The sequence below is a fragment of the Cyprinus carpio genome, chromosome A24 (assembly GCF_018340385.1).
Source record: "Cyprinus carpio isolate SPL01 chromosome A24, ASM1834038v1, whole genome shotgun sequence".
NCBI lineage: Eukaryota > Metazoa > Chordata > Actinopteri > Cypriniformes > Cyprinidae > Cyprinus > Cyprinus carpio.
The window spans coordinates 7,176,178-7,186,523 of NC_056595.1; the positions used below are offsets into that span (position 1 = coordinate 7,176,178).

General features: G+C 33.9%; 1 long non-coding RNA gene across 1 annotated transcript; it reads left to right on the plus strand.

The window, feature by feature from the left end:
* Nucleotides 1–7,416: 7,416 nt before the first annotated feature.
* LOC122135494 lies at nt 7,417–10,346 on the plus strand. Its single transcript, XR_006153539.1, has 3 exons — nt 7,417–7,499; nt 7,600–7,645; nt 10,300–10,346. It is a non-coding gene; the product is annotated as an uncharacterized LOC122135494 (long non-coding RNA).

A 10,346-nucleotide genomic window follows, 5' to 3' on the forward strand; every position in this document is an offset into this window, starting at 1 on the left:
GCATGTACTGAAATTCTCAGTACAGGACATATTTGCTTTTGGGTTGTCACACAATACTTGGCAGACAAAAAAAAAAAAAATCTTACAATTTCCAATTAATGTCTGTCAGTGTGATGTTTTTTTTTTTAATTAAATAAATAATTGCTATGGACCATTAATACAGAAAACTATGTTGATCTATGGTGTAGTTGTTAGATTAATGGCTAATGAAGACCTTGCTGTACTCACTTTCCTTGGGGAAAAGAAAACAACAACAAAAAAACTTTTTGTCAAGTCACTCTTTTATGTACCACTTTATGCAATAGAGATTTTCAAAGTAGCTTCACAGTAATAAACAGGAAAATAACTGAACCAGTGATGTTAACTTCATATATGAGACAATAGTGATTGAAATGACAATAGTGTCATTTATTCACTTCAGTTCAATAACAGTAAAGTTCATCAATTATAAAAACAACTTCAATTCAGTGTTATAAGCAACTCCAAGACAATAATTATGTTATTCAGCTTGTCAATTCAATAACAATATCAATGTTGCAAAATATATCAATTATGAAACAAATCTGATTCAGCTGTAAAGCTGCTTTACAAAAGACAATTGTGTCATTATTCAGTTCAACTGAGTTTAAGGCTTGTTCTCATCTGATAGTGTTGGTGCCATCAATAATATTACTGAATATTATGTGTTTTTAAATATGTGTGTGTGTTTGTGTGTGTATATATATATAAACTATTATATTTTATATTTTTTTTACATTAACGATGTAATCAATATTCAATATTTAGAATGAAGTTATTGTTTTTAAGCATTTTAAATTTATTCCAAAATAAAAGCTCAAAGCAGTAACAATTTAAACTATATTGTATTTGTGAACTTATGTTCAGCTATTCTTTTAAATAGTTAACTCTTAACTATTTTTTAATTTTTTGGATCATCAGTCATCAAAGCTCAGTAAATATTGGTCACAAACACAGAGATTTACTTTAAATTTCACCAAGCCAATTACTCACTAAAAACTCCCACACAGGGGATTTCAGAAGTTAGGGGGACAGAAATGTGAGTGTTATTATTAATATATATTTGTATTTTTATTTGACTGACAGTTTCTATTATTATTATTATTATTATTATTTCTTCTCATCTCTTAATTGCTGCTGGACAATAACCAATAATTTGTATTCTATAATATTCTATAACTATAATGATTTATATATTACACTTTAACTTTTTTTGCCATTTTTTATAACAGAATAAAGCAGAAAAAAATATATATTTTAAAGGCTACTTTAGTAAATGATTTCAGTTTGCACTGAATTATTCATATACTTTATTTATTACTTCGAGATGACTTGAAAAAAAAAAGTTTCTACTTTTTATTCAGCTCAGCTACAGCGATAGCCAACACCTTTGTCCATATTAGGGATTTCCTGGCGTAAGTTATTACTTCTGTGAGTCCGTTTTGGACTTTCTGCGCAAGAGAGCCCTCCGGCTTCAAGTATGAATGAAACATACATTGCATGAGAGTGTTAGGCGCTCCATAATGTTCACATCGCTTCATTTTGGAGAATGTAGTAGTGTTGGTTACTCCAAAAATGTAATTTATTACTCGTTACTCCTTTCAAAAATAATACTATTATTACTATCTGGCAACAGTTATTAGTAACACTACTAGTTACATTACTTTTCCTTCACGCCACACAGAAGTAATTGTGTATCTTCCCCACAAAATTATTTTAAAATATTACTAACAATATATTTCTGCCTCATCATTTGACCAAAATCTACATTGGAACACAGTCAGAAGTTTTACAAACACTCAATGGTGATTGATTTTGACTTTTAAAGGGGTCATATGATGTCAGTCATATGATGACCTCAAGCATGTGACGGAAATGTTACGCCCCTTACTGTGGTGCGTGTCCCAGCACGACCAGACAAAACTAATAAAACCCATTACAAACAAGGCATTTGTTGCATCCAGTGGGGACATACAGTAATTACGGATTATAATGACAATACCAGAGGTTCTCAATTCCAGTCCTTGCACCCCCCAGCTCTGCATATTTTGCATGTCTCTCTTTAAAGGCCCAGATATACTTCAAACAAAGTTTGTTTTCATTCTTTATTTGGGGGCAAAAATAAGTTAGAAAAGGCTGAGCGAGGTACACTGTTTTTGAACATTCCGACGCCCCCGCACTGCTGGAGGCGGGGTGTAGATTAATATAAACGTGTCACGACGCTCACATGTATGCCCTAAACACAACAATGATGAAATGATGAAGTGTAGGCAATCTAGGTGCGACGGGAAGTCAGAATATTATAGACAAAAGAATAATGATTAGCAGCAGTTCACAGTCAAGTATCATGTTTGCAATACAAAAGAACCTATTTCCATAATCAGTCCTTTATGGGAAGTATGGATGTCTCATAGTCTGAAAACTTTAGCATGATGTGGAAAAAAATATTTTAGTCAGTTTGTTACTTTATTTTATTAGTGTTCATTTTTTTTTATTAAACTGGATAAGTTGTTATACCTTTTTATATTTTATGTGGTGTCATGATTTACTTTTGATAAAAAAAACGAAGGCTTATTATTGTATGTTTGTTTGGCATTTCATTTATTGTATACCCTTTAAATTCGCTTATTAAAAGAAAAACAACAGCAGCAATATGGTGTAACATTTATTTGAAACACATGTATTTGGTACTTGCTACCTTATGTCTTTACTCTTTCCTTTCATTCTTTTCATAGCTTTGGAAAACTTGTCTCGGATGTTTCTCTGCATCACTTTTTGCATAACTCCAGGTCGTCAACACCAAGCTTTGTTGCAATTTCTTTCTAGGAATTAAACATTTTCACTGAATCTTTAAAGTATGTCCGTGAGCAATCTTACAGGTGCGGATATATCTGTGCCAGCTCAGCTATTCGACACATTGTATTTATGTTGCTAGGAGATGTTGTTCTCTTGCCTGACCTCAGTTGAATGAGATACGAACCAAAAAAAAAATGCACGTCAAAGAAGGTGGAGTTTCAGAACACACCCACCGATTAGTAACCGCCAAGGACCAACGGAAGTTTAAAGGTGTTTAGGAGCCAAAACGAACTCCCCCAGAGGGTTCGCTTTGGTCAGCTGTTTCGAACTGCCAAAACAAACTCAAAACGAACTTCGTTTTGGCGTGATTTTGTTCAAAATGACGTAATATCAGTTCATTCTTTGATTTCGTTTTAAGTATATTGGGGCCTTAACACCCCTGATTCAGATAACCAGCTTGTTAAAAGGGAGCTCCGTGCATGAACTGTGTTACGATTGACATGGTGTTCATTGCTCCCTACTCCCTGAGAATTCTGAACATTCATTCACGGATGTGCGCTGCACAACATCTTCACACACGGAGAAGTGTGACATCATATACCTCTGTAAATAAATACAATTTAAATTCACGTCTCGTACACTTCAATGCACTTTGAATGGAACATATTGGTTCGCTTTGAACTGGAATCATGGGGCACTTATGTTCAAATAGAACAAACGTCTGAAGCAATAAGAGAAACATACAAAATATGAAGAGCAGGGGGGCGCGAGAACTGGAATTGAGAACCGCTGACTTATACTGTCTTTTTACGCATTGCTTTGCATCGCGCCGTGTAAACATAACACCATGTCTGCATTTGTGATCAAAGAAACGACAAACAACAAGCTCTACTCTACACTGCTCAAAACTTGCATTTGAATCGTCAGTGGGAAATTCATTAAATATGTAAACGTACTTAGAGACTGTGAGTCAGAACAGCCGGCATTGTAGTCTACTCTCCTAGGATCAGGAAACAGTCCTCCAAAAAATGTGCTGGACACATCTGAACATTTGGTTTGAACTGTTCTGGAACAGTGTTGTAAATACAACTTAACCACTGATTTCTAGTTGTGTTCTCTTTTGGAAGGCCAAATAAAGTATTTTCACTTTCACAAGGAAACACAGCATCTCCACAACATGGCGCCGATGGCAACAGCGAGAATAAAAGTTACGCCTTCTTTCTTTGTGTGAACGTGGGTGGAGTTTTTGAATTCTTTCTAAGTCGTGACGTAGACATGTGGGGGCATGTTTAAACGAGGTGTTTTAGGAGGGCGTGGTTGACTCTTAACTTTTATAAAGAATATCTCTTTGGATTTGAGACCCAGATAGCAAAAACGCTTGGGCCAAATGTGGCTGACAGCTGTCACATTTGGCCTAGGTATTGCATGGCTGAGCACCTATAGGCCAAACTTTAACCGTATATGTTTTGCTATCGATTTAGAATTGGAGGTAATTTTCTTTTGGATGACAGTTTTTTTGAGTTATATGGTCCAGATTATAGCACATAACTGAGAGCCATATGTGGCTTGACTATGGACCATTTAATATTTTAACTTATTTGTCATTTTGTTAACATTTGGCTTTTATTTGGAAAAACACATATAAACTGCTGGCAGGTTAGTGGCAGTCCACATCTCAGCCCATTCAACAATACTATTGGTTGCTTTGTGTCTTCCCTTATTCCAATTGGTGGATTACTGAAATGAGATTACTGAGATTTACTGAGATTTTTAATTACAGTAATATCATTTATATTGGGATCAGTGGGATGTGGGTGCAAAAGCCATGCTGTAATGCCAGTGTAAAGTAATGCCACAACTTGCACATCTGTGTTCAGATCACTTTTTCTCATGACGAAATCAGTCTAATGGCAATAATTCTATCCTCTGAATGTAAGCTTTTCCATACTGAAAGCTTTCCTGATGCACTGGTGACTTCATGTGCCTGCACGAGTCGTGAAAATTATGAAAATAAATCTAGGGAATTTTTGGATTGTTGGATTTCAGATCAGTAGGAGTTGAGGCATCAAACGTAATTAAGTAACTTTAATCTTATTAGTATCTTATTAGTAAATAGTTACACTACTAGTTACTGCAAAAATAATATTATTACAGTAACTAGTTACTGCCCAACACTGAGTATATTACTGTATATGTAGGCCTGTATGGAATATCAAATATATATTGAGAAGCAAATCAGCATATTAGATTTCTGAAGAATCATATAACTTTATATGAATTCATCTATAACACTGAAGATTGGGGTTTTCATCACAGGAATAAATTACATTTTAAAATATGTTAAAATAGTTTGAATAATTTAAAAACAGCTATTTTAAATTGATATAATATTTCACGATATTACTGTTTTTGTTGTATTATTGAGCAAATAAATGAAGCCTTGTTGAGCAGAAGAGACTTAAAAAGTCTTACTGATCCCAAACTTTTGACCAGTAGTGTATGCATATATCTTTGTATGTATATATACAGTACAGGTGTGTGTATAGAACTAAGTTTAAAAAAAAGCACTGTTGACACAACTTTAGCTATTATGTAATTAACATCTTGTAATGCATAATATTTTATTATTTCAACAATAAAACAACAGCCAAAATTTTATATGCAGATATATACAGCCAGTGACCAGAGAACAGAGAGAGAGACTAATAGAAGAAGAAACGGACAAAGGTGGACCTTAAGCACATCTTTTATCGCAAAGACACCAGGAAAAACTGAACTAAAAACTAAGCACATGCAAGTATGTACGGGTGCAAGTATTGCAGCCTGTGTACTTCAGATTTAAGAATATTCCGCAGTCATGTAAAAAAAAAAACTCAGCACACAGCAAACTATAGTTATGCTTGTGGAAATAAGCAATGTCCTGCTTCCAAAATTTGCCATTTAGATCCCACATGCACATGAAACACATACATTGTAAGCCAGAGAATAAAAAACAAACTCAGTTCAGAGGCACTCTTGCTTACAAAATTGAAGGATGTTCATTTGTGGCAGATAATTTCTCAGCTAGAGATTTACTGCCCCTATGATAATGGCTGTAAATATTCCAAAGTCAGATCATTCTTTTCTGCACATATTTCAAGGAAACATACACAAGAAATTATCAGTGGTACTCCTGAGTACAATCTTTGTCCTTCAACAACAGATGATCATGAAGAGGAGGAATATGTAGCACCATACAGTATACTCTTGAAGGATTTCAGTATATTCATACCTCTGGTTTGGCAGACCTCTTTGCAAAGTTGAAAGGCAAGCTTTTAGAACTGAATATTCCACAAACAAAAATAGATTAAATAATTCATAGTCTCAGTAAAGAGGACCTCTTAACTCTATACAATGAGACCACTGCACTGAGATCAGACAAAAAAAAAAAAAAAAAAAAAAAACTTTTACAAGCAGCATTTTGATTACACTGAACCAGTACAGATTTATCTGGGAACTGATACTGATGGCAAGGAGCGCCAATATGTTCCTATCAAGGAGATTTTGCAAACCCTCCTCAGACAATCCAGTGTTAAAGAACAATGCAGCCAAGCAAGATGTGTCAACAGTGATGACATGGTTTTGGAGGATGTAATTTTTTCTCTTAAAAACCATTTCTTCATTGTCTCTCATCCTTTACCAGGATGCTTTTGAAGTTACAAATCCACTTGGCTCAGGGGAATAAAAAAAAAAACTAAAAAAAAAATCTTAGCAGTGTACATGAGTCTTGGTGAGTTAAAGTCACACAACCACTCCCTATTAGATCCCTTGCAGTTGGTCCTACTGACTTGAGAAGGTGTTTTCAAATATTATCACAGTTGGCATTAGAAAGGCATCTTTAATTTCCATTTGTGCCGATAAGCTTGAGAAGTATACATTTTTGCAGATACACTCTTAAAAAAAGGTTCTTAAATGGTTCTTTGGCAGGGTGTATGGTTCCATGAAGAACCTTTAAAATCCAAAGAACCTTTCCATTGCACAAAAGGCTCTTTGTAGCACAGAAAGATTATTTAGACTAATGGTTCTTCACATTCATCTTGTTGTAAATATTTTTGTTTCTGGAAAGTGAGATCAAGTGAGCTAAATTGTCCTGTTTGGTCCAGAACTCATTCCAGGCTAATTTTCTATTATTAGTGTAATAAAAAGTATTAATTTTGAGTTTTGAGTGTTGTGGTGTTTATTCATTAAAAAAGACCAGTAGATCCTTTTATATCTGTTATCTATTTTAATGATATAAATTTTTTAACGACTCAAAACAATTATTAGGCTTTGTAATTTAAGTTTAATATAAAAAATAATGCAATCATGTTTTAAAATGAAATAAAAAGGCAGAGTGACACAAAATCTTAAAATATAAAAGTGCCACTTTGTCCCACTATCCATTTTGCACCTATATTAATTGGAACTACAAAATGGGTTTCAAATTCACAATTTAATAAAGATTTAATGTGATTTTAAGTTGTTTACATAGTGTTCTAATTGTAGAGGTTTATTTATGCAAATGCTGCGTGACTTTGACATGCTGTAATGTGAATACTGGAGTCTCATTCAAACGCTGGAGGCCTTGAGCGGAGGAAGTTGCCATGGAAACGGGGCGACAACACCAACTGACAAACTTCCCTCGCAGCTGTTTTCACTTCTTTCAGGTGAGTTTAGTCCCTAAAATCACACAAATATCACATACAAGTGTTCCAGACACTTTCTAACATGTAACTGACACGTTTCTGATGAATATTTACTTAACAGAAACCTTTGAAAGGGTCCGTTAGCATCTCAACTGTTTTCAGGCTAGGTAAGCTGTTAACTCTTTAGCTTGAGCTCTTTTTAATGAAAGTTTGGGCATTTGATCATATCTTTATATGTAGATGAAAGGTTTTGATTGCTTTGTAAAGGGTGTGCTGTCAGTTTGGCAATGGTTTATTGAAACTTATTTAGCCTAAAATATGCGCTGTACTGTTAATCGGTGAACTCACTTACAAGGAGCACCAATTAACTGAATCTTACGTTCTCAGAAAATCTCAGAAAATTAGAATATTACTAAAGACCAATACAAAGAAAGGATTTTTAAAAATCTTGGCCAACTGAAAAGTATGAACATGAAAAGTATGAGCATGTACAGCACTCAATACTTAGTTGGGGCTACTTTTGCCTGAATTACTGCAGCAATGCGGCATGGAGTCGATCAGTCTGTGGCACTGCTCAGGTGTTATGAGAGCCCAGGTTGCTCTTATAGTGGCCTTCAGCTCTTCTGCATTCTTGGGTCTGGCATATCGCATCTTCCTCTTCACAATACCCCATAGATTTTCTATGGGGTTAAGGTCAGCAAGTTTGCTGGCCAATTAAGATCAGGGATACCATGGTCCTTAAACCAGGTACTGGAAGCTTTGGCACTGTGTGCAGGTGCCAAGTCCTGTTGGAAAATTAAATCTGCATCTCCATAAAGTTGGTCAGCAGCAGGAAGCATGAAGTACTCTAAAACTTATTGGTATATGGCTGCGTTAACCTTGGACCTCAGAAAACACAGTGGACCAACACCAGCAGATGACATGGCACCCCAAACCATCACTGACTGGGGAAACTTTAAACTGGACCTCAAGCAACGTGGATTGTGTGCCTCTCCTCTCTTCCTCCAGACTCTGGGACCCTGATTTCCAAAGGAGATGCTAAATTTATATTCATCAGAGAACATAATTTTGGACCACTCAGCAGCAGTCCAGTCCTTTTTGTCTTCAGACGCTTCTGACGCTGTCTGTTGTTAAAGAGTGGCTTGACACAAGGAATGCGATAGCTGAAACCCATCTCTTGCATACGTCTGTGCGTAGTGGTTCTTGAAGCACTGACTCCATCTGCAGTCCACTCTTTGTGAATCTCCCCCACATTTTTGAATGGGTTTTGTTTCATAATCCTCTCCAGGGTGCGGTTATCCCTATTGCTTGTACACTTTTTTCTACTACATCTTTTCCTTCCCTTCATCTCTCTATTAATGTGCTTGGACACAGAGCTCTGTGATCAGCCAGCCTTTTTGCAATGACCTTTGGCGTTTTAAAAGCCTTTGCAGTTGTTTTGAGTTAATTAGCTGATTAGAGTGTGGCACCAGGTGTCTTCAATATTGAACCTTTTCACAATATTCTAATTTTCTGAGATACTGAATTTGGGATTTTCCTTAGTTGTCAGTTATAATTACCAAAATTAAAAGAAATAAACATTTGAAATATATCAGTCTGTGTGTAATGAATGAATATAATATACAAGTTTCACTTTTTGAATGGAATTAGTGAAATAAATCAACTTTTTGATGATATTCCAATTATATGACCAGCACCTGGATATATATATATATATATATATATATATATATATATATATATATATATATATATATATATATATATATATATACAGTACAGGTCAAAAGTTTGGAAACGATTACTATTTTTAATGTTTTCGAAAGAAGTCTCTTCTGCTCATCAAGCCTGCATTTATTTGATCAAAAATACAGAAAAAAAGTAATATTGTGAAATATTATTACAACTTAAAATAATAGTTTTCTATTTGAATATACTTTTAAAAAATAATTTATTTCCTGTGATGCAAAGCTGAATTTTCAGCATCATTACTCCAGCCTTCAGTGTCACATGTAACATCCAGTCTATCACATGATCCTTTAGAAATCATCTCTAATATTCTGATTTATTATGAGTGTTGGAAACAGTTCTGCTGTCTAATATATTTGATGAATAAAAGGTTAAGAAGAACTGCATTTTATTCAAAAAAAAAAAAAAATTCTAATAATATAAATATTATTTACTTTTTCTTTTTTTTTTATTTTTTTTATAAATTTTTGATGTATTTGATTATTGATTTTTTTTGGTTTTATTTGAGAAAAGAATTAATGAAATTACTGACCCCAAATTACTGACCAGTAGTGTATATTGTTGTTACAAAAAAAAGTATCACATGTTATGAAAAAATATTAAGCAGCAGAACTGTTTCAAACTTTGATAACTTAGAATGATTTATAAAGGATCATGTGATAATGATCCTAAAAATTCAGCTTTGCATCACAGAAATAAATGATAATTTAAAGTATAATACATTGAACATCAATTATTTTAAATTGTAATAATATATCACAATATTACATTTGTTTTCTGTATTTTTGATCAAATAAATGCAGGCTTGATGAGCAGAAGAAACTTATTTCAAAAACATTAAAAATAGTAATGTTTCCACACTTTTGACCTGTACTGTATATATATATATATATATATATATATATATATATGTATATATATATATATATATATATATATATATATATATATAATATATAAATTATTTTACTTTCTGGATTTCACTTCTGCTCTGGCTTGCTTCCTTTAAAATAAACCTGCCTGTATACTAAATATTGTTGGCTCTGTGATAAATGGCATGTTATGTTTCTAGATTCTTCTATGATGATGGCAGTTCAGCAGAGTTGGAGGAGACCTTCT